Below are 23,215 nucleotides of genomic sequence, written 5' to 3' on the forward strand. Positions count from 1 at the left end.
ACTAGAACTGGGCTCCTCTGACTTAGTCCAATAAAGTAATTATGGAAAGTAGCATATTGGAATGGCTTTTAGATTAGGACCTTTATCACTCTGGTTTGTAAGAATAAGTTTCTTTTTTTTATACCCCCAAAGAACTGATCCAGCTGCAACTCAACTTCCCCATTATTTTGGATCAGTTAGAATACTTTATATCAAACATGAATCTGAGCTTTGAGAATATAAAATAAAATAGTTGTTCTGGGACTGTATGTCCTTGGCTCAGTGGGACCAGTGTCAGGCTCAGATGCTTGGGCCTGAGGGTTTTATAATTTTGCCTGAGGAATTGGTTGGCAAACAATTTTCAGTCAAGCCCAGCAAAACTGCAAAGGATAAATAAGCTTACAAGAAAAAAATCACCTATTACCAGCAAGTAAGATTTTTCAGTGTTAGATGGAATGATAACAGTACTTTTATCTTAAAAGGATTGAAAATATTCTGCAGTATTGCTTTATGTGTATAGACAATATAAATATTGAATATATTTTATACTTTAAATATTTTGTATATTAAATTATGTATTTTGCAATTATATAAAATTAGAAATATAATAATTTGATGTAATTATATTATATATTTAATGTATTTCAAGGAAATACATTAAATATAAAGCATATGGAATATAAAGCTATAATATAGAATTGTAGGAAAGAAATGTTTCCTTCAGGAGACTGGAGTACCAGAAAAGACAGTGGAAGTCAGCTAACAAATGTGTCACCAACTTGAAAGCATAGATAAGGAATGGAGACAGCAACTGAGCCAAAACAGATAGGAAACATCTATTGAACCCAATCAGAACTTAATGGAAAGTTTTAAAAAAGAATGCTAGTTTTTGAGACAAAAAACAAAAACGGATGCTTTGGGGCATAAGAAGGAAATCCATCTGCCAAAGTGTGTTAAAATCATATCTAGTTCTGATCCCCCCTGAATACTCTCTCCCTCTTCTTCTAGTCAATATAGTAAGTTTATAAGTAGTCAGCATAAAGGAACAATAGCAGGAAATAAGATTACAAAGGTGAACCTAGAATTCAGGTAAAAATTGTCCCAACGACAAAAAGAGCATAATTTACAAATTGTGTCATATACTGACCAAAATTCACATCCTGGTAGTATATGCTGAATCAGTAGAAGCCATCTAGGCACTGCTGTCAGTGTTCTGGTTCTGTGATTTGTAAATACCAGACAAATTCCAGACCTCCACAGTTCTAGACCAGCAAAACATTAAAAAAAAATGCTAAAATTTTTAAGATGACAATTTTGAAGTTTTACCAATAACTTTGAGATGATTTGGATATGTTAATGAACTGACCTTAAGGTGATATAGATAGGAGTTGGTCTGTTTCCCAAAAAAAAAAAAAAACCCAAAACAGCAAGACTGCAACATTTTGCCCCCAAGCATTCTTCTATCTCCACTGGGTCCATGCTGCCTAATACACCCAATTTTAATCTATCATTACTTGAGTGATACTGTTTACTTCTCTCACTCCCCATCTGCTTCCCCTTGCTGCTTGAATTCCTTCACCATCCCATGCCCTGTCCCCATGCTATCTGACTCTGTACCCTCTTTCACAGCTTTTATCTCTGCCTTTATGATCTTTTTGCCCCCATACCCTCTGTGTTTACTTAAATTGTGATTGCCTCCCCATTTCCCACTGCCAAGAGTGGTCTTTCCCAGTGAGTACACAAAGAACCTAGTGTGCCTGCCCCCATTTCATAATTTCATAAATTATCAATTCACAAAATTAGACCCCCATACTTTCCCAATGCCACAGCCATCTAGATCCTTGCAGATTAGACATAGGTCAGATTGCAATGCTAATTGGAGATATGGAACCCTGAGTTAAACCTAAGTGAAGGAAGACTCAGCCTTCTCAACTCTTAAAAAGAAGACAGACTAATCTACTGATCCAATCAAAGGGTACCTAGGCTATGACCAAGTATAGGATTCCTGAATTAATAATTAATTTATGAAATTCTGAAATGGATATGAAAGAGGTACAGAGGCAATTCCTTCTATTTTATTATTATTTTTTGGTGGGTCAATGAGGGTTAAGTGACTTACCCAGGGTCACACAGCTAGTGTCAAATGTCTGAGGCTGGATTTGAACTCAGGTCCTCCTGAATCCAAGGCCAGTGCTTTATCCACTGCGCCACCTAGCTGCCCCCAGAGGCAATTCCTTCTAAAGCTCCATAAGTCTGATCATATCTCAAATGAATTTGGGCAAGGAGGATTCTCTGACACTGGCCCAGAGAAACAAAGAAGACATAAAAATTCTTTGGGGAATCTGAAGTGGGCTGGAGGCAACCCTAGAGAGGTAAGTAAAAAGCGTTTTTTGGGAGACGTATTGGAGTTCAGTTGTGGAACTTACAGGGTTTCATTGAAAACACTAATACAAAGATAGCTAGGTGGCGCAGTGGATAGAGCACCAGCCCTGGAGTCAGAAGGACCTGAGTTCAAACCCGGTCTCAGACACTTAACACTTACTAGCTCTGTGACCTTGGGCAAGTCACTTAACACCAATTGTCTAGCCCCAATTGCCTCAAAAAAAAAAGAAAGAAAGAAGAAAACACTAATACAATCCTCAATAAACAAACAAAAGTGGAAGAGGCTGAACTCTTGGCAATGACAGAAGATAAACCCCTTGGGGACAAAGCACTTTTCAAGGGAGCAGCTACAACAAGAAGCAAGGCAATGAGGTCATCACTCTCTCAATCAAGCATGATACTACCTGTAAATTTTAATATTTGCAAAGCATTTACATACCAATATATTTCCAGTTTTAATAGGAAGAAAGCTGAAGATTTTCCCCTAGTCTAATGCTAAGTGCACAAATGACCTGCCTCCTTAAAAGAAATGATGCTTAATTCTTCAGGTTATAAGTTAAAAAAACCCAACATAATTGTATCTACTTTAATGTTATGGTGAAGAAAAGTACATCAAATGAATACTTTTGGCTACATTTGCTCCTCAATTGTGATCAGTATTTGTGGCTTGTCTTCCTATTAACAGTGAAAATTTACTATATATTAATAGTGAGTCTTTACTATACAGTATATCCCAAGGTTGTGGAAGAAATATTTCATTGCTACTTTCACAATCTGTTATTTCATTACATGCCTTTTCCTCAAAACAACTTCACCCTCTTTGTAACTAGTAAAAATAAACAAATGTTTTGGTGCTATTGTTTTGAGGGAATGTGGAACCAAAGAATAGTTTTTGTGGGACCCTACTCGGGAGGATATGTCCCAGGTGATACAAATACTTTCTAGAAATTTGCCATGAATAGAATCTAGGTTTTGCTCTAAAGTTTTCTTAATCCATTATTTTACACTTTTAAAAAAAAAATTGGGACATTTTCTATAATTGAAATAATATACAAATGCAAGGTTATAATATTTTGTTCCAGGATTGTTTTGCTTTGTGCTTCTGAACAGATGATTTTTTATCCCACTCAGAGGTGGAGGTCAACACAGAAATGGAAGTGAACAAGCAAGGCTGACCACTCCCCCCACACACACACTGAAAGTTCAGCAAGCGACAAAGCCTGGCCCTGGTACAAAGCCCCAGTTCAGGAACTAAGGCTAAAACATGGGCATGCAGAAGGAAATACCATGATAAAGAATTATACTAGATCCAAAGGTACCCCCAAAAATCTAATCTAGAAGGAAAACCTAACTCCATGGCCACTTCAAGAAAAGACTTGATGAAAAAATTATTTTCTGCAAAAAACTACATATATACCTCAAAGAAATGAAAAAGAGACAATAGGTAGATGGAAGGGTGAATGGATGGATGGATGGATGGATGGATGGATGGATGGATGGATGGATGGATGGATGGATAGATGGATAGATAATAGATAGATATAAGGTTAGATAGATGATAGATAGATCAATTGATAGATAGATAGAAGTTCTGGGAGAAAGAATTAGAAGAATAAATAACTTAAAACAGAGTGGTAAACCTTAACACAAGTAAGAAGCATCCTAAAAAATAGAATATATCAAACAGAAATCAGTTGGTTACATGAAACAACAAAGATTATTAGAAAAAATCTAAAGATTTGAAAAGTAGAAGGAAATATAAGATATTTGACATAAAAAACAATGGACCTACAAAATAGATAAAGTAAAAATAATTTAAGAATCACTGGACTCCATGGAAACAATGATTAAATAAAGTTAAATCCTGGACATTATCTTTCAAGAAATCACAAAAGAAAATTGCCAAGATGTATTAGAACCATAGGGCAAAATAAAGATAGAAAGAACCCACTAGTCACCTCCTAAAAGAAACCCAGAAAGGAAAATTCCCAGTAATGTCAAAATCAAGATCCAATGCTTCCACATTAAAGGGAAAGATACTTGAAGTATCCAAAAAGGGGTTCAATTACAAAAAAGTACAGTCAATATCTTGGAAGGCTTGGGAGTTTCTTCTATGAATGAGAGTTCTTTGAATACAATATTCCAAAAGGCAAAATACATAGACATAAAACTAAGAACAATTTACCCTGAAAAGTTAAGCATTATTCTATGGGGGATAAGGGAGTAGAACAGGAGAAGGATGGACCTTTGATGTGTGATGATTAAAAACATAGTTTCTGGGTAATTTAATTATTTTATTAATAGACCAGAAGGTTATTAATAAAAAGAGGTCTATTGGCCATCTCTCTCAGACCAAAGACCCCTTACTGGTGGTGGGGTCTCAGTTCATATATCCTTCCAACTGTAGGAGGTCCATCACAGAGCAATCAAAGCTAATTGGCCAAGAAAATATCAAATCTGATTGGTTGACATGATTGGAAGTGGGTTATATTAAAATTAAGTCCAGTGATTGAGTGAGGTTATTCAATTCTTGGTAAGATGACATAAGAGAAAAAATGTAAGCCACACACTCAAGCTGATCAGGGCAAAATAGTTTTCATCTAGATGTGGTTTATCTCATCAGTAAAGTCCTCCAGCTTTCTAGACTAGGGCTTCTTAAATTTTTTCCACTACTGATGCCTTTTCACCCAAGAAATTTTTACGTGACCCAGGATATATAAAATACATATACATGACCTTTTACTATTGCTAAAACTTTTGCAACCCCCACATTCAGTTACTTGATGTTTTATGGGATTCTGACCCTCAGTTTAAGATAGTAGGATCTATAGAAATGGGCCTGTTTCCACCCAAGACTCCTTTTTAAGCTTGGGTCTGCTTTGACCCAGATGAATCTTCCTTTCAAGAAGAACTTAGACCTTAGAGTAGAGGGGAGAAAGGACTAAGAAAAAAGGGGAGATCACTGGGGTGCCCCACGATATTGATTATTTTTTAAGTTTTTTATTATCTTCCAGTTACATATAAGGATAGTTTTCAACATTTATTTTCACAGGATTTTTAGTTCCAAATTTTTGCTCCACCCTGCCTTCCCTCCCTCCTCCCCAAGATGGAAAGCAGTCTGATATAGGTTGGATGTGTACAATCACATTAAACATATTTCTACATTAGTCATCTTGTGAAAGAAGAATCAGAGCACAAGGGGAAAAACCTCAAAAAAGAAGGGAAAAAACAGTCCAAAAATAGAAAGAGTATGGTTCAATCTGTATTCATAATTCACTGTTCTTATTTCTGGAGATATTGATTATTAATAATAATTTTTCACAGATGGAATAAAAGAATTTCAAGCTTTCCTGATGAAAAGATCAGAACTGACTATGACCTTTGAAATGTAATCACATTTTGACAAGTATAAAGTGTTAAGATTTTTGGGATAAGAATTCATTATTTGGTAAAAAATTGCTGGGAAAACTGGAAAGCAGTATGGTAGAAACTGGGTATGGACCAATATCTCACATCATTTACCAAGATAAGGTCAAAATGGATACATGACCCAGATACAAAGAGAGATTTTACAGAAAATTAGGAGATTATGGAACACATCACTTATCAGACTTACAGATAGGTGAACAACTTATGAATAGACATGAGATAGAGAGCAAAATTAGGTGTAAAATGGATAATTTTGATCACTTTAAATTTTTTTAAAGTTTTGTACAAATAAAACAAATATAGCCAAGATTAGAAGGAAAGCAGAAAACTGGGGTGGAGGGTTATAGGTAATTTATCAGATAAAGGTCTTATATCTAATATATATATAAAGAACTTTGTTAAATTTATAAGAATATGATCATTCCTCAGTTACAAATGGTCAAAGGATATGAAGAAGTTTTCTAATGAAGAAATCAAAACAATTTATAGTCGTATAAATCATTGTTGATTAGAGAAATGCATAATAAACAACCTTGAGATATCATTTTTGCACCTACCAGATTAACCAAAATGATAGAAGGGAAAAGTGACAAATATTGGAGAGGATGTGGAAAAATTGGGACATTAATTCATCACTGATGGAACTGTGAACTGAGCCAACTGTTCTGGAGAACAATCTGGAATTATGCCAAAGAGTTATTAAACTACCTATACCCTTTCGCCCAGCAGTATCACTACTTGGTCTGTTTCCAAAGATGATTAGGAAAAAGAACCTACATGTTCTAAAATGTTTATATCAGCTCTCTTTATGGTTGCAAAGAGTGGGAAATTGCAGGGATGCTCACCAATTGGGGAATTGCTGAACAAGTTGTCTTATATGATTGTGATGGAATACTACTGTGCTATAAGAAATGATGAGCTCAACGATTTTAGAAAAGCATGGAAAAAACTTGTATGAAATAATGTAGTAAAATGAGAAGAACCAAGAGAACATTGTATACAGTAGCAGTAATTGTTTTAAGAAGGACTCTGAGTGAAAAAGTTATTTCGTCTATTATAAATACACAAATAACAATAAGGGACATATGAAGAAAGATGCTATCTGCATCCAAAGAAAAAAACAATAAATAGATGTATAGAATAATTTTACACACAAACATTTATGTATAAATATGTACATTATACATGTATAAATATGTACATATATGTACATATATGCCTATTTGTGACTAATGATAGCCATCTCTAGGGTGGGGTGGGGGAGGGAAGAAAAAAAGAAATTTACATGTTATTTTTGCTGCATACTTGAAAGGAATAGCAAGTTGTGCATTGTAGATTTTCAGTTTCATGTATAATCATCTTTTTATTGTACAATGTTGTGAAAATGCTTGTTTTATTTCATAAACTAAAAACAAGTTTTTTTAAAAGAAATGTAATCACAAAACTTGAGGAAAACCTAGAAAAGTCAAGTTATTCAAGCACTTGGGAGAGGCTATATGATGATGAAAAGCTAACATTTTAATAGGGTAAAACAAAGCAAATATCCCTTCAGCACTGTAAGGACTTCAAAAGACACTGAAAGAGATATAAGAAAAATGGAAGACCTGAAAATGGTTCTATTCTGAGAGTTTAAGAGGAAAAAGAAAAAGGCAGGTAAAAGGAATACTTTTGTGTAGAAATGAAGAGGAAGGAATATGGCTTCTATTTCTCAAGGATTTATGAGAAGAATAGACAAATAGAAGAAGGCGGCGAGGGGAGAGACTTGCATCAGATGATCAACAGTGACAACTCTCTTTTCCATATGGGACAGAGGAATTCTGAATACACATATACCTACACAGAGTTTGGTGTTATAATATATAAAATTCAACAGGGAAATAGGTGAGGATGAGGAACAACTTTTAAGAGGGAAGAAAAAAGGGTAAAGGTTAGCATTAAGGCAAGAAAACAAAAGGAAAGAACTAGAAACTAATGGGATAGCCATCAATTATGGAGTGGCTGAACAAATTGCTTTATATGAATGTAATCAAATATTATTGCTTCTTAAAAATTATGAAAAAGACAATTTCATAATATCCTGGGAAGTAGGGAAATCATAAAGTGATAAAGGGTATTACCTACTTCATCAAAGTGCAAAAAGATACACATATTTTTGTATCTATATCCACTGGGTAGATTCATTTTATGTGAGGAGAAAATTAAAGGAATCATCAGGAACTATTTTGCTCAATTACATGCTAGCAAAAAATATAGTTGAAAGTGAAAGGAATGGATATTTACAACAAAAATCATATGATTATATCAATAGATATAGAAAAAGCCTTTGACAAAATACAACACCATTCCTATTAAAGACACTAGAAAGCATAGGAATCAATGGAGCCTTTCTTAAAATGATAAATAGTGTCTCTGAAACCAAGAGCAAACATTATCTAACGGAGATAAACTTGAAGCTTTCCCAATAAGATCAGAAATAAAGCAAGGATATCTATTATCACCACTCTTATTCAATATTGTACTAGAAATGCAAGCTATGGCAATAAGACAGGAAAAAATTGGAGGAATAAAAATAGGAAGTGAGGAAACTAAACTATCACTCTTTGCAAATTATATATTATATCTAGAAAACCCTAAAGAATCAACTAAAAGACTAATTAAAACAATTAACAGGGGCAGCTACGTGGCACAGTGGATAAAGCACCGGCCCTGAATTCAGGAGGGCCTGAGTTCAAATCTGGCCTCAGACACTTGACACTTACTAGCTGTGTGACCCTGGGCAAGTCACTTAATCCTCATTGCCCTGCCAAAAAAAAAATTAACAACTTCAGTAAAGTTACAGGGTACAAAAGAAACCCACATAAATCATCAGCATTTCTATATACTACCAACAAAACCCAACAGGAAGAGATAGAGAAATTCTATTTAAAATAATGAGAGACAATATAAAATACTTGGGAGTTTACCTGCCAAGAGAAACCCAGGGATTATATGAACACAATTACAAAACACTTTCCACACAAATAAAGATAGATCTAAACAACTGGAGAAATGTTAATTGTTTCTGGGTAAGCCAAGTTTTTTCTTAAATCTGCATGCTCATCGTTTCTTATAGCACAATTAGTATGTCATTATATTCATATACTACAACTTGTTTAGTCATTCCCCAATTGATGAGCATTTCCCCAATTTCCAATTCTTTGCCACCACAAAAAGAGTTACTATACACATTTTTGTATATGCAGGTCCTTTTCTCTTTTTTATTATCTCTTTGGGATACAGACCTAGTATTGGTATTGATGGATCAAAGGCTATGCACAATATGTCTTTGAGCATAGTTTCAAATTGCTCACCAGAATTGGTGGATCATTGCATTCTGTATTAGCCATGATGCAAAAGAAAACACAAACAGTGTTTTAGTGTCCCAATTTTCTCACATCCTCTCCAACATAAAATAGATAATTTTGATTATATGAAATTAAGAAGCTTTTGCACAAACCAAACTAATGCAGCCAAAATTAGAAGGAAAATAGGAAACTGGGGGGGGGGAAGTTTTGCAGAAAGTTTCTCCGATAAAAGCCTCATTCCCTAAATATATAGAGAACTTAGCCAAATTTATAAAAATAAGAACCATTGACCAATTCATAAATGGTCAAATAATATGAACAGGTAGTTTTCAGGTGAAATAATCAAGACTATATATAGTCATATGAAAAAATACTTTGAATCACTAGTGATTAGAGAAATGTAGATTCAAACAACTCTGAGATATCAACTCACACCTGTCAGATTGGCTAACATGATAGAAAAGGAAAATGACAAATGCTGGAGGTTATGCGGGAAAATTGTGAAACTAATGCACTATTAGTGGAATTGTGAACTGATCTGACAATTCTGGAGAACAATCTGGAATGATGCCCAAAGAGCTATAAAACTGTACCTACTCTTTGACCCAGCAATGCTACCACTAGGTCTAAATCCTAAAGAGATCTAAGATAAGGAGAAAGGGCCTATTTGTACAAAATATTTATACCAACACTTTTTGCAGTGGCAAAGAATTGGAAATTGAGGGGATGCCCATCAATTGAGGAATAGTCAAACAAGTTATGATATATGATTGTGATGGAACATTATTGTGTTATAAGAAATCACACAGGATGGTTTCAGGAAAACCTGGGAAAATATATAATCTGATGCAAAGTGAAGTGAGCAGAACCAGGAGATCACTGTACATAATAATAGCAATATTGTGAGGATGATGAACTGTGAAAAACCTAGAGACTCTGATCAATACAATGACCTAAGACAATTCCAAAGGGCCCATATTAAAAAGTGCTATCTACCTCCAGAGAGAGAACTAATGAACTCTGAATATGGATTAAGGTATACTTTTCCCCTTCTTTATTTTTATTGCTTTATTTTATTTGTGTTTTCTTTTGCAACATGGTTAATTTGGAAATATGTTTGTCATGAACTCACATATATTAAAAAAATCAAATTACTTGTCTTCTTAAGGTGAGGGAGGGGCAGAAGAGAGGGAGACTCAAAATTGGGACTTAAAATTTTGAAATGATTGTAAAATTGTTTTGCATGTAATTGGTAAATATTTAATGAAATAGAGAAAAATAAATTGTTTAAATATATATGAGATTAGAAAGATGTTCAGAAGGGTGCAAGTATAATTACACCATTGTTAGAATTACTGTTTTACTAAATATATACCTTTTTAAAAGCTGCACATAGGGGCATCTAGAGCACCAGCCCTGGAGTCAGGAGTACCTGAGTTCAAATCCGGCCTCAGATACTTAACACTTACTAGCTGTGTGACCCTGAGCAAGTCACTTAACCCCAATTGCCTCACTAAAAAAAAAAAAAAAAAAAAAGCTGCACATAATAGAAATTCTGTGTCATATCCAATCCTATTTATTACCTATATTAGGGCATCATAATATTTATTGGCATTTTAAAGTACATAATGATAAAAGAAGATATGACAGTTGCAGGATACAGAGAGGGATGAAAGAAGATGATAGTCTGTGAGTAAGTACTCATTGTGGATAGTAGGGATAGAGAGCTGAATGTATCCCCGACCCTTCACTAAGCTGGGTTATGGTAGGTCAGGATTTTCCTAGTCTTCAGACAGTGCCAAGAAAATGAAAGTTGGAACACCCCTTCCCTCAGACCTTGCTGCTCTGGAAAATGACAGACAATTCTCCAGATCCTGGATCAGACTCTGGCAACCCATTCACAGAAGGGATATCTGGGGACTTTGCCCAGGGTGGGCACTGTATTCCAATGGATATAGAAAAGTACCTAAACAATGACCATCTCCCTAAATCAATCAGGCAGAGAGATAGGAGGAGTTGAATATAGATGCAAAGTGGGGTACTATACGAAGTCTAAGTCAGTACCAACTTTCAAATTCTAGAGCTACTGGGCCTCCTGGATCCATTGGTAGCCCCTATAAATAAAATCTTTCCTATCTAAAGGAAGTTCTCTCAATTTTCCTTCTCATGTTTCTCTTTTTGCTTCATTCTGCCTTGTTCTTTGTGGAATGTAGAGGGGTTATGTTGCCTGATTTGTCTGAAGTCATTTGGGAAGATGTGACTTCCCTAGCATGCATAGTACTCAGGTGTCTTGCTAAAAGGCAAGAGTTTAGGTTTAAACTAAAAACAGTTTTATCTACACACACTGTATGATTTTTAAAAATTTATAAAGCCCTCTTTTGGTCTATTACCTACAGTGGATGGGGCAGCTAGGTGGTGCAGTGGATAGAGCACTGACCCTGGAGTCAGGAGGACCTGAGTTCAAATCTGGCCTCAGACACTTGATACTTACTAGCTGTGTGACCCTGGGCAAGTCACTTAACTCCAAGTGCCTCACCAAAAAAAAAAAATTCCTATTACCTACGGCGGAATGAATTATCTTCAGAAGAGCTCGAGTACCTTCTGTTAGCAGAATATGAGAAAAGGTCCTAACTGGTCAAACTATTTAATCACACCAGCCCACATTACCTGAGGAAAGCAGAAGGGATCTAAGACAAGAAATCTGAGTAACAGAAATTATAGCATTACACCAGATCGTGGTCCCTTCTTTGGCATTAATCATAATCATTTTCCCATAAGTGGGGATCTAATGCAGAGAGATATTCCACATAGATGATTCAATAATTTTTTAGTATTTATGAAACTTTAATTTGTTTCTAGTAGATGGAGTTCAGTAAGAAAACCTGAAGCTTAAGACCATCAATGTATAAGCTCCCATTTAGAATGGATGTTTTAATACCCAGAAAAAAAACCTGCTGATTTGGGTATTTCTGACCAATCAGGCTTATTTATCACAATCCTTGATGAAGATACAATATTATTTATTTTAACAGTATTATCCTAACTGATGATTACACAGACATCTCTCTCCTAGGTAGCCATTCTCTCCAAGACTAGCTTCTTTGTTTCATAAGCTGCCTAACATTTTAGCTAAAAATGAACCACCCTATCTCACTTATGATTGATTTTAAACCAGTGAGGTTTGACAGCAAATACATGTTATTTTCACCTTGCAAAAATTGCCTCTTCTGCGATAGGGGAATATTATTTTTATATGTAAGAGATAGTACTTTTCCCTCTTTTGCAGGGCAGGAAATCTAGGAACTGTGTCCTATTTCTATACAGTAAAAGAGAGACAAATGTAGACTGATTCAAAATTCATGAAAAGACCCCACAAAGAGCTGAAAATTGAATCTTTACTCTTCAAAATAGAAATATTTCTCAAAGATAAAAACAGCAAATGAACAAACAACAACAAAAATCAAATTATTTTCCCCTCCAAAAACCTTGAATTTATTTACCAAAGATCTCCAAATTACTTGCTATCTATTTCAAAGGAAGAAAATATGTCATCTTTTTGTCCCCGGGAGCTGTATAGATTCTCTACAATTTTATTCGGAAATTTAAGTTCATCAGTTCAGTTTTTCCAAATAGATAATGTTTCCCCTTGAGAAATAGCACCATGTCTTTCTTTGAACATTTCTCCTTTTGCTTTCTTACTTAATCTGTAGTATTAGTACTTTTATTTCAAGCCCATCTTTTATAGCCTGAAAGAGTTGCACATATAAGCATTTTATTTTTGTTTATACTCATCAAAGGAAAGTTTTCCTGACATTCTATAAGAAAATACCCTTCTACGTTTTAAGAGAATAAACATTTGGTTCCAGACCAGCTACTACTTTAGGGGAAGTAATAATTTTCATTGTTGGCTTTTTGTTTTCTTTTCCTGCAAACATTTTCTTGGACAGATTATTCTAATTTGCTTCTTTCTTTTTATAGGAAAACATCTTCTAAAATAACTCTCTTCTATAATGCATTTACCTTAGATGCTCCTACTGTCTTCCTCTTCTAAGAGCTTCTATAATTTGGATGACCTTTTCCAAATGTTGTCAAGGAATTCTGATGACTTACCAGTTAACTTTCAGAATAATTCTAGTGAAATTGAGGTGTTCTCCACTCCTTTGGACCACTATTTAATACAAGGAAGTAAATTATTAATATAAATTACATACCCAGTGCAATAGTAACAAAAATAGCTAACATTTGTATAGTGCTTAAGTTTACAGAGTACTTTATATTTCATTTGATCTTCACGACCCTAGTATTGGTGCTTTGATTACTCCCATATCACAGATGAAGAAACTGAGATAACCATCTAATGGTGATTTACCCAGGGTCATACCATCAGTATGTGTCTGAGGCCAGATTTAAACTCAGGTATTTCTGAATCTAGAACCAGTTGCCTATCCATTGTTTTATGTAGCTGATGAAGAGTTAATGCAGTTTAGAAAAGTAACTTTTTTGTGGGGCAATGAGGGTTAAGTGACTTGCCCAGGGTCACACAGCTAGTAAGTGTCAAGTATTAGAGGCCAGATTTGAACTCAGGTCCTCTCCTGAATCCAGGGCCAGTGCTCTATCCACTGCACCACCTAGCTGCCCCCCAGTAAGTAACATTTTCTTTTTGTTTTTAATTTAATATAATTTAATTTAATTTTGTTACATGTAAAGATAGTTCTCAACTTTTGTTTATACAAGCTTTCCAATTTCAGATTTTTCTCCCTCCCCCCTCCCCTAGACAGCAGGTAATCTGATATAGGTTTGATAGATAGATAGATAGACATAATAACATTAATCCTATAGTAAGTAACATTTTCACTAAATAATTTACTCACTAGAAGAATCTGGAAGAATATTTTTCATTCATCTCAATATTTCAGAGCTGGATATTTGGGGGGGGCAATGGGGGTTAAGTGACTTGCTCAGGGTCACACAGACAGTAAGTGTCAAGTGTCTGAGGCCAGATTTGAACTCAAGAACTCCTGAATACAGGGCTGGTGCTTTATCCACTGCGCCACCTAGCCACCCCAAGAGCTGGATATTTTTACAAGCCCTAAGCAACAGAATTATTACAGTTATTTAAATACCTTATTTGCTATTTGTGAGAGAACATAAGGCAAAAGGGTTCTTTAGAATTCTCTCATGTTTACCATTATGGAATTAACTCCTGCATTGAATTTAATAACTACCATTTAAATAGCTCTTTTAATGTTTTCAAAGCACTTAAAAATTTTAATATCATTTGATCCTCAGGTAGGTGCTAGTCTTATCCCTATTTTATAGACAAGAAAAATAAAACTGATAAATTAAATCACTTGCCCAGGGTCACATAGCTAATAAATGTCTGAGACAGGATTAAAACTCAAGTCTTCCTGACCTCAAGGCCAGCACTCCATGCACTCTAGCTTTCTCAAGACGAATCTGGCACCGAAGCAGCTGTGAGGCACAATGGATATAGCACCAGTCCTGGAGTCAGGAGGATCTGAGTTCAAATGCAGTTTCAGACATATATTAGCTATGTGACCTGGGGCAAAGTCACTTAACCCCAATTGCCGCCAAAAGAAAGAAAGAAAGAAAGAAAGAAAGAAAGAAAGAAAGAAAGAAAGAAAGAAAGAAAGAAAGAAAGAAAGAAAGAAAGAAAGAAAGAAAGAAAGAAAGAAAGAAAGGAAGAAAGAAAGAAAGAAAGAAAGAAAGAAAGAAAGGAAGGAAGGAAGGAAGGAAGGAAGGAAGGAAGGAAGGAAGGAAGGAAGGAAGGAAGGAAGGAAGAAAGAAAGGAAGGAAGAAAGAAAGAAAGAAAGAAAGAAAGAAAGAAAGAAAGAAAGAAAGAAAGAAAGAAAGAAAGAAAGAAAGAAAGAAAGAAAGAAAGGAAGGAAGAAAGGAAGAAAGGAAGAAAGAAAGAAAGGCTAATCTGCTACTTAGACTATTTATTGGAGTTGGGCTTTAGTCCTTTACCTACATCCAGAATTCCCAGTATAATTATTGGTGCTACTTAATATTAATTCTAATATGAGAATCACCATTACCCTAAGGAGGTGTTTTGAGAACCCATCTCTACTTCTTCCCCAGATCCACTTTCATTCTCAATCCTTTTTAAAAAATGTATAGTCTTACTCTAGCCTAAACCATCTTGTATAGCTTTGAAAGTGTGAGCGATAGGGTAGCTAGGTGGCACAGTGGAGAAAGCACCAGCCCTGGATTCAGGAGAAACTGAGTTCAAATCCGGCCTCAGATACTTGACACTTACTAGCTGTGTGACCCTGGGCAAGCCACTTAATCCTCTTTGCCCCATCCCCCAAAAAATAATGATAAAAAAGAAAAAGAAAGCATGAGGGATGAAGGAGACATGAATTGGGTAAGATGGAGGTGAGAAAAAAGTGCTGCTTCTCCTCTTTCTCTGGTCCATATCGTTTATGCAAAACTACTCTTAGAAAAAAACACTATATTTTCTGCTAGCACTTTCTTCCTCTACTTCATGCCAGAAGGTGATACATATTTTATATCCCATGGCACACAGAGTGGTCACAAAAGCAATAAACTAATCACCCTGAGTCATAACCTGTCAGAGAGTTAGCATGCTACCTTCTAAGACAATTCATCTTAGACAGAAATTCTACCTTCCAGTGCCTCCTGAGGTGCTATGCTAAAATTGTGATTTCCCTTATTCAGAACTTTCCAAACTTACCCTCTCATAGGATGCTTTAGAGAGGCACACAAATTCAACTAAATCAATTATACAGATATCTAAACAAATATTGCATGTATAATATGTTCAAGGCAACATGGTGATACTTAGAAAGCTAGAGTTAAGAAGACCTGAGTTCAAACCCTACCTCTGATACATACTGGTTGTGTGGTCTGAGGGAAATCATTTATCCTCTCAATACCCTCAAACAGCTCTTTAAGATTGTAAGCTACAGAAGGGCTGTTCATCTGCATTAATAAGAAGTTTCTACACAAAGTTCCCTACACCAATCACCAATCTGAACATCCTCCCAACCTCTCCTTCCCAACCACCTGCAAAAATGTACAAAGCACATGTTAAGTACAAAGACAGTAATAAAGTTCTCTTCCCTCAAGGGAAGAGCAAACATTTGGGGAAGAAGAGTGATGAATTGTAAACAAATAAGCATTATTATGAGTCAGGGAGGGGTGGGGTGAAATGATAATTTATAAAATGGAAGCAGGAACACCTTTTTCTTTGGGTACTTGGTGGGAAAGATCACAACTGGCAGCAGTAAACAGAGTTGACTAAACTTTAATAAGACACAGAGACAAGTGACAAAATGTAGGGAGGAATACAGTGGCATATGGGCTGGCTTGGGGACAGGTGAATGGAATACTGCAGGAAGACTGTGTGAGGAAGAAGATGTGGAGGGGGAGAGGCAGATAATATCACTTATGTAATCATGGATTAGAGTTGGGAGCCCAAGGTAGCATGGACCTTATGGAGATGGAGTAGTGCTGGAATTGGGGAAGGAGTTTGAGGTATCACTTTTCTAAGTTTTTTTTAACAGACCAACTCCTATCTGTACCACCTTGAAGTTAGTTCATTAAAATATCTAAATCAGGGGCAGCTAGGTGGTATAGTGGATAGAGCACCGGCCCTGGAGTCAGGAGTACCTGAATTCAAATCCGACCTCAGACACTTAACACTTACTAGCTGTGTGACCCTGGGCAAGTCACTTAACCCCAATTGCCTCACTAAAAAAAAAAAATCTAAATCAGGGGCAGTTAGGTGGCACAGTGGATAGAGCACCAGCCCTGGAGCAAGGAGGACCTCAGTTCAAATCTGGCTTCAGACACTTGACAATTGTTAGCTGGGTGACCCTGGGCAAGTCACTTAACCCCAATTGCCTCACCAAAAACAATACAAAACAAAACAAAAAAATGTTTAAAATAAATATCTAAATCATTTGAAAGTTATTGGTAAAACTTCAAAGTCAAAGTCTCAAAACTTTAAAAATAATCTTGTTGATGGTCTGATGATTTGGAGTTGTGGAGATCTGAATTTTGTCTGGAATTAACATATCATAAGGCCAGAAACTTTGACAAGCAGTGCCTAGATGACTTCCCTGATTCAGCACATATTAACAGGATGTGAATATTGGTTAAAATATGATACGTCTTGCAAATTATACTCCTTTGTTCTTTGGGATGGTTTGTACATGACTTCCAGGTTCCCCTTTGCCATCTTATTTCCTGCCATTGCCTCTCTACAGGCTACTTACAAGCTTATTATATTGACTAGAAGAGGAGAAGGTGATCAAAAGGACCAGAAAAAGATCCAATTTTAACACAGTGAGCAAACAAAATGCTCTAAGACTATCTGAAAAGGAAGAAAACACTTTCAGTTAGTTGATTCATGGTAATCTTCACACAGAAGGTGCAATAGGAGCTGAAACTTAAAGGAAGAGGGAGATTCTCAAAGCACTCCAGGTATGGCAACCAGCCTGCAAGTGCCCAGAAGTGGGAGATGGCAGGTCATATTTGGGAAAGAGCTAGTTTGGTAGTGCATATTGACTGTAACAAATACCTGAATGGAAGCAATGTGAAATAAGATTGGAAAGGTATGGAGCCAGATTATAGAGGAATTTTAATCCTGAGCTAAGCAGTTTGGATTTTATCTTATAGGAAAGACCCAGCGTTTAGTGTTGTGAGTAGGAGAATGTCATGCTTAGGCATTAGAACTTTCTAAAAATCAGTTAGTGGTATGGGACTAGAGTTCAGGAGAGATTAGAACTGTGTATTTTTTTTTTTGATTAAGGAGTCATCTGCATATTGAATTGTAACGATTGGAATAACGCCACCTGCTGGATACTAACTGTAGAAGAGTTCTGCCCATGAAGCGAAGGTCTTTGAGGGCAAGACCAGGAGTCTTTTCTTTGGCGTCACTTCCTGACGCGGGCTAGTGGGAGGAGGAAGGAAGAGACTGGCGCTCAGTCTCACGCTCTTTTCCTCTGGACTCTGGTGGAGAAGGGAGCTAGAAATGTGCTCTCCCTTTAATAGATAGAAATCTAGGCCTTTTTCTCTCTCTTTACCAAATTCTTATTCTCCTTAATAAATGCTTAAAAGTCTAACTCTTGCTAAAGCTTATAATTTATTGGCGACCACTCATTAGATATTTTAGACAGTTTAGCTAGAATTTTAGCCTTAACAGATGGCTGACCACGAAGAGGAAAGCTGAACCTCACTTCTGATCTTCCGGTTGGGTAAGAAATTTCTCCTACCCTTTAAACTGCTAAGTACTGGCGCACTGGCTGTGTTTTCCTTTAAATTTTTTCGAATGGACCTTTTAAACTCCCTAATTATCCTATTTTTGATTTTAGTCTGTTTAACCAGACAAATGGGAGATAAGATCATGTTAATGCTTTGTTTTTGTGGATTTTCTATTTTTCTTTTTATTTTTGTTAAAAGAGCCAGCAACTTACTCACACAAGGAAATATCTCTCCCTCTCCCAACCATGCATTTTCAGAGAAACCTGAAGAGATTCCTGCAGCTTTTCCCAGTTCTAACACTAATTGTTGCTCTAATTTTGCATGCCTGGAGGCAATGACCCACCCTCTAGAAGCTTTTAATCCCCTAGCACCTGGAGGCCAAGTGGGGGAAGAGGAATCCAGGCCTGAGTTCAAAATCAAGTCTGATTCAAATTGCTCTGGTCCCTCCCCTCCTCTCCAGACCCCACCCTCTACTCCTCCCATGGCCAAGCCCATTGCTTCCCCTGCCTGGGAAGTCCAGAGAACTGATGCGCATGCTCAACTTTCTCTAACTACATTTGCAGCTTCAGGCTCAGCCCTTCCCCAGCCTGGCTGTGCTTCTGAGACAACCTTAGAAAGCCCTTTAAATTCCAGATATACTCGTTTTGTTCATAATTTTGCTAACCTGCTTTTGTCTTTAATTAGTAATCTTATAAAGCATTTGTATGGTGAAAAGCCCGACAGACAATATAGAGGGGTTAAAGAAGAAAAACTTAAGCTGAATAAGAATGACAATCAACATAGTTCAAGACTCTGCTTCTTTTGCCATGGAAGGGTATATATTTTACAGAAATGTAGAAGTAAGCAGCAAGGTATTGATATGAGTATTGGGGATTTTAGATATCGGAATCAAAAGTGTTCTGAATTCACTCAGAGTATTAATGTCAGTTCAGAGGTTACATAGAATTTCTATGCTATTATATATACATTTTGAAATTAATGGTATGGGTTTATTTTCATAGAGATTTTCAGGCTTTTGAGATTGTGTCTTATACTTAGTTTTTAAAACAAGGAGAATATTTGTAAAAGCTTTTTATAGTTGTGATCAAGTTTATATTTTATAAGACTCATTAATATTAAGTTCATATTCATTTAGATTTCCCTAGTTTGAATTTCATTGTCTTTTATTGTTCCATGTGTATTTTCTTCTATTCATTTATCTAATTTTGAAAAAATTGCAAGATGGTTTTGATTTCATAATACAATGTTAATTCTAGGAGTATTGTGCTCCCATGTTCTGAGTTGTTTGTTTTTGTTATTTTTTCTCAACTGATTATTTGATCAAACTCTTCAAAGCATTTCCCTGGCAAATTGGTTGCCATGGCAAGTGTAAATTGATTCTAGAAGTATTATTTTTGATAAGCATACTCCAAAAAAAAAAAAAAAAAGGGGAACATTTGTAAAAGTTTTCTTTTTTTAAAAAAAGTTTTCTTTGAGATTCTGTTGTGCTTTAACTTGTATTTAAATATGTTCAGATTTTTCACAAAAGTAATTGTATACTAAGTACAAAAAAAAAGGGGTATTATTTGAAATTGTTGCATAATTATATATTGTGTTCTGAGTCAAGATGTATTCACATTTTTTGCAATCATTTATTATCCTCAATTTTTAAATCCATATGAGACTTGGATTATGGGAACTTATCATTTAAGACATTAATTGCCTTTATTCTGAGTTATCAGATGCCAGTTGGCCAAGATGCCATCCAATCACAAGAGGAATACATGCAAGAGCAGACACTGAACTGTCACATGAGGGGAGACATGCATGAAGTCAAGGTATGGCCAAGGGAACGGCTTTTGACTAATGTTGAGGTTGGATTCTCTTGGTTTAATATTTTATTTTATTTTTCCCCACAATATTGTACAGATGGCTGGAAGTATTGATCCCACCCATCTCACTTCTACACCTGGCTTCTATGCTCCCTCCTATATGCCTGATGCCATGGACATCTCAATTCCATGCATCCGATTAAGTCTGACTCAGTTTCCTCCAATATGTTCGGTGGCATGGACATATATTCCATCCACCTATTTTAAGCCTGGCATACTGCATGGACAGTACATATTGCTCAAGTGTGGGAATGCTCATATCCCATAATTTCTCTGTTCTTTCATGGTAACCCCCATAATTATCTCAGGTGTCATGATAAATAACAGTGTTGAATTTGGCCTTGACACCTGTTACCAATTATATTAGATTTTCTAATTTCTCATAATGGCATGAGGATAATTAGGCAGATGATGCAAAAAGTGATGAAACAAAGATAAAAATTATTTTTATTAATTAATATTGCAGCAATTGTCTTCTCAATTACCCTCCATAAGGGGGGACTATAGTAATATTATAATTTTAAAGAATGTTTCAATTTTTGTTTTATTATATGTTTCATGTGTAACAACCAAGATTCTGAATTCCCTTATATATGTTTCTGAGAACTTTCATTGTTTGATTTGATTACTGACAAAGCTATTTTAAAGTTGTGTTAAGCTCAATTTTGTAGGAAATTTCCTGGCTGATTACCAGCATCCACACATCAACCCCTGAAAAGATTTCCATTCCACGACTACACCTAGAGGACATCTGAGAAAAGATTTTCAGAGACTTTAAATGAACAGTTTTGATTTGTTGTTTTTGTTGTTTTTTTTCTCTTTCTGTTATAATATACACCATCTGTAACATGTATTCTCTGCAGAGGCCCTCCCTTTGCAAGACTAATGTCAAAGCGTCGGTTCATGAGGACAAAAAAAATCGCCCCTCTGGACAAAACTTTCCTCTCTTCCTTTTCTATATTGTTGTTCACATATTATTAGTTAGCAATAGTTATTATATTCTTTTTACTGTTCCGTCAAGGAAACATTTTGTTTCTTGAGGAACAACAGGGGGGACTGTAACGATTGGAATAACGCCACCTGCTGGATACTAACTGTAGAAGAGTTCTGCCCATGAAGCGAAGGTCTTTGAGGGCAAGACCAGGAGTCTTTTCTTTGGCGTCACTTCCTGACGCGGGCTAGTGGGAGGAGGAAGGAAGAGACTGGCGCTCAGTCTCACGCTCTTTTCCTCTGGACTCTGGTGGAGAAGGGAGCTAGAAATGTGCTCTCCCTTTAATAGATAGAAATCTAGGCCTTTTTCTCTCTCTTTACCAAATTCTTATTCTCCTTAATAAATGCTTAAAAGTCTAACTCTTGCTAAAGCTTATAATTTATTGGCGACCACTCATTAGATATTTTAGACAGTTTAGCTAGAATTTTAGCCTTAACAGAATTAATGGGAGTAAATGAAGGAACCAACAGAGAGTTGAAGAAAGCAAAGAAAAGAAAGCCAAGGAAAGACATATATACTTAGGAATATGAGATAGATAAGAACAGCAAAGAAGAAATGATCATCCTATATGGTTTCTCCTTTTCATAGGTAATCTTGTAGAAAGATTGGTTTTCATTGCTTTCATTTCCTGACCGTCCACTCACATCTAGGTTCTTTGCAATCCCAACTTCTAACCCTACCACTCAGCTAAAACACTTTTCTCTAAAATTACTAGTGAACTCTTAACTGTTTTATTCAATGGCCTTTTTTCATTTCTCATTCTACTTAAACACTCTACACTTTTGACTCTAGCATGTAGTTATGGTGGGGTAGGGATGCTTATTAGGGTTCTTCAAATACTCCCTATTTGTTCCCCTCTCTACTGTGGACCCACTGTCCAGATGCATTTTCTGGGGTAGCTAAGTATATAGACTGTGTATAAAGTATAGAGTGCTGGGCCTAGAGTCAAGAAGACCTGATTTCAAATCTGGCCTCAGACACTTATTTGTGTGACCCTAAATAAGTTGCTTAATTTTTGTTTGCCTCAGTATCCCCAACTGTAAAATGAAAATAACAACACCTACCTCATGAGGTATTTGTGAGGATCAAATGAGATATATTTGTTTTAATACTTTTTTTTGGTTGGGAAATGAGGGTTAAGTGACTTGCCCAGCTAGTAAGTGTCAAGTGTCTGAAGCCGGATTTGAACTCAGGTTCTCCTGAATCCACTGCACCACCTAGCTGTTTTAATACATTTTTAATGTTTTCCCCACTTACATGTAAAAACAATTTTCAAAATTCATTTTTTTTTAAATTTGAGTTCCAAATTCTCTCCCTCCCTCCTTACCCACCCCCCCCCACATTGAGAAGGCAAGCAATTTGGATAGGTTATACATTTGCAGTCATGTAAAACATATTTCCATATTAGTCATGTTGTGAAAGAAAACAGACCAAAAGTGTAAAAAAAAAAAAAACAAGAAAAATAAAAACAGTTTCTTAACATATGCTTTGATTTGAATTCAGACCCCATCAATTCTTTCTCTGGAAATGGATTTTTTTCATAATTTTTCATCATAAATCCTTTGAAATTCTTTTGGACCATTGTATTGCTGAGAATAGCTAAGTCTTTCATAGCTGATCATCATACAATATTCCTATTACTATATATAGTGTTCTCCTGGTCTTCTCATTTCACTTTGCATCAGTTCAAGTAAGTCTTTCCAGGTTTTTCTGAGAACATCCTGCTCATCATTTCTTATAGCACAATAGTATTCCATCACAATCATGTACAACAACTTGTTCATTCATTCCCTAATTGATCAGCATCTTCCCAATTTTCAATTCTTTGCCACCACTAAAAGAGTTGCTATAAATATTTTATACATATAAATCCTTTTCCTTTTTGCTTTTTATCTCTTTGAGATACAGACCTAATAGTGGTATTGCTGGGTCAAAGGGTATGCATAGTTTTATGACCTTGTGAGCCT

Source organism: Dromiciops gliroides, chromosome 1, assembly GCF_019393635.1.
Source record: "Dromiciops gliroides isolate mDroGli1 chromosome 1, mDroGli1.pri, whole genome shotgun sequence".
Classification (NCBI taxonomy): Eukaryota; Metazoa; Chordata; class Mammalia; order Microbiotheria; family Microbiotheriidae; genus Dromiciops; species Dromiciops gliroides.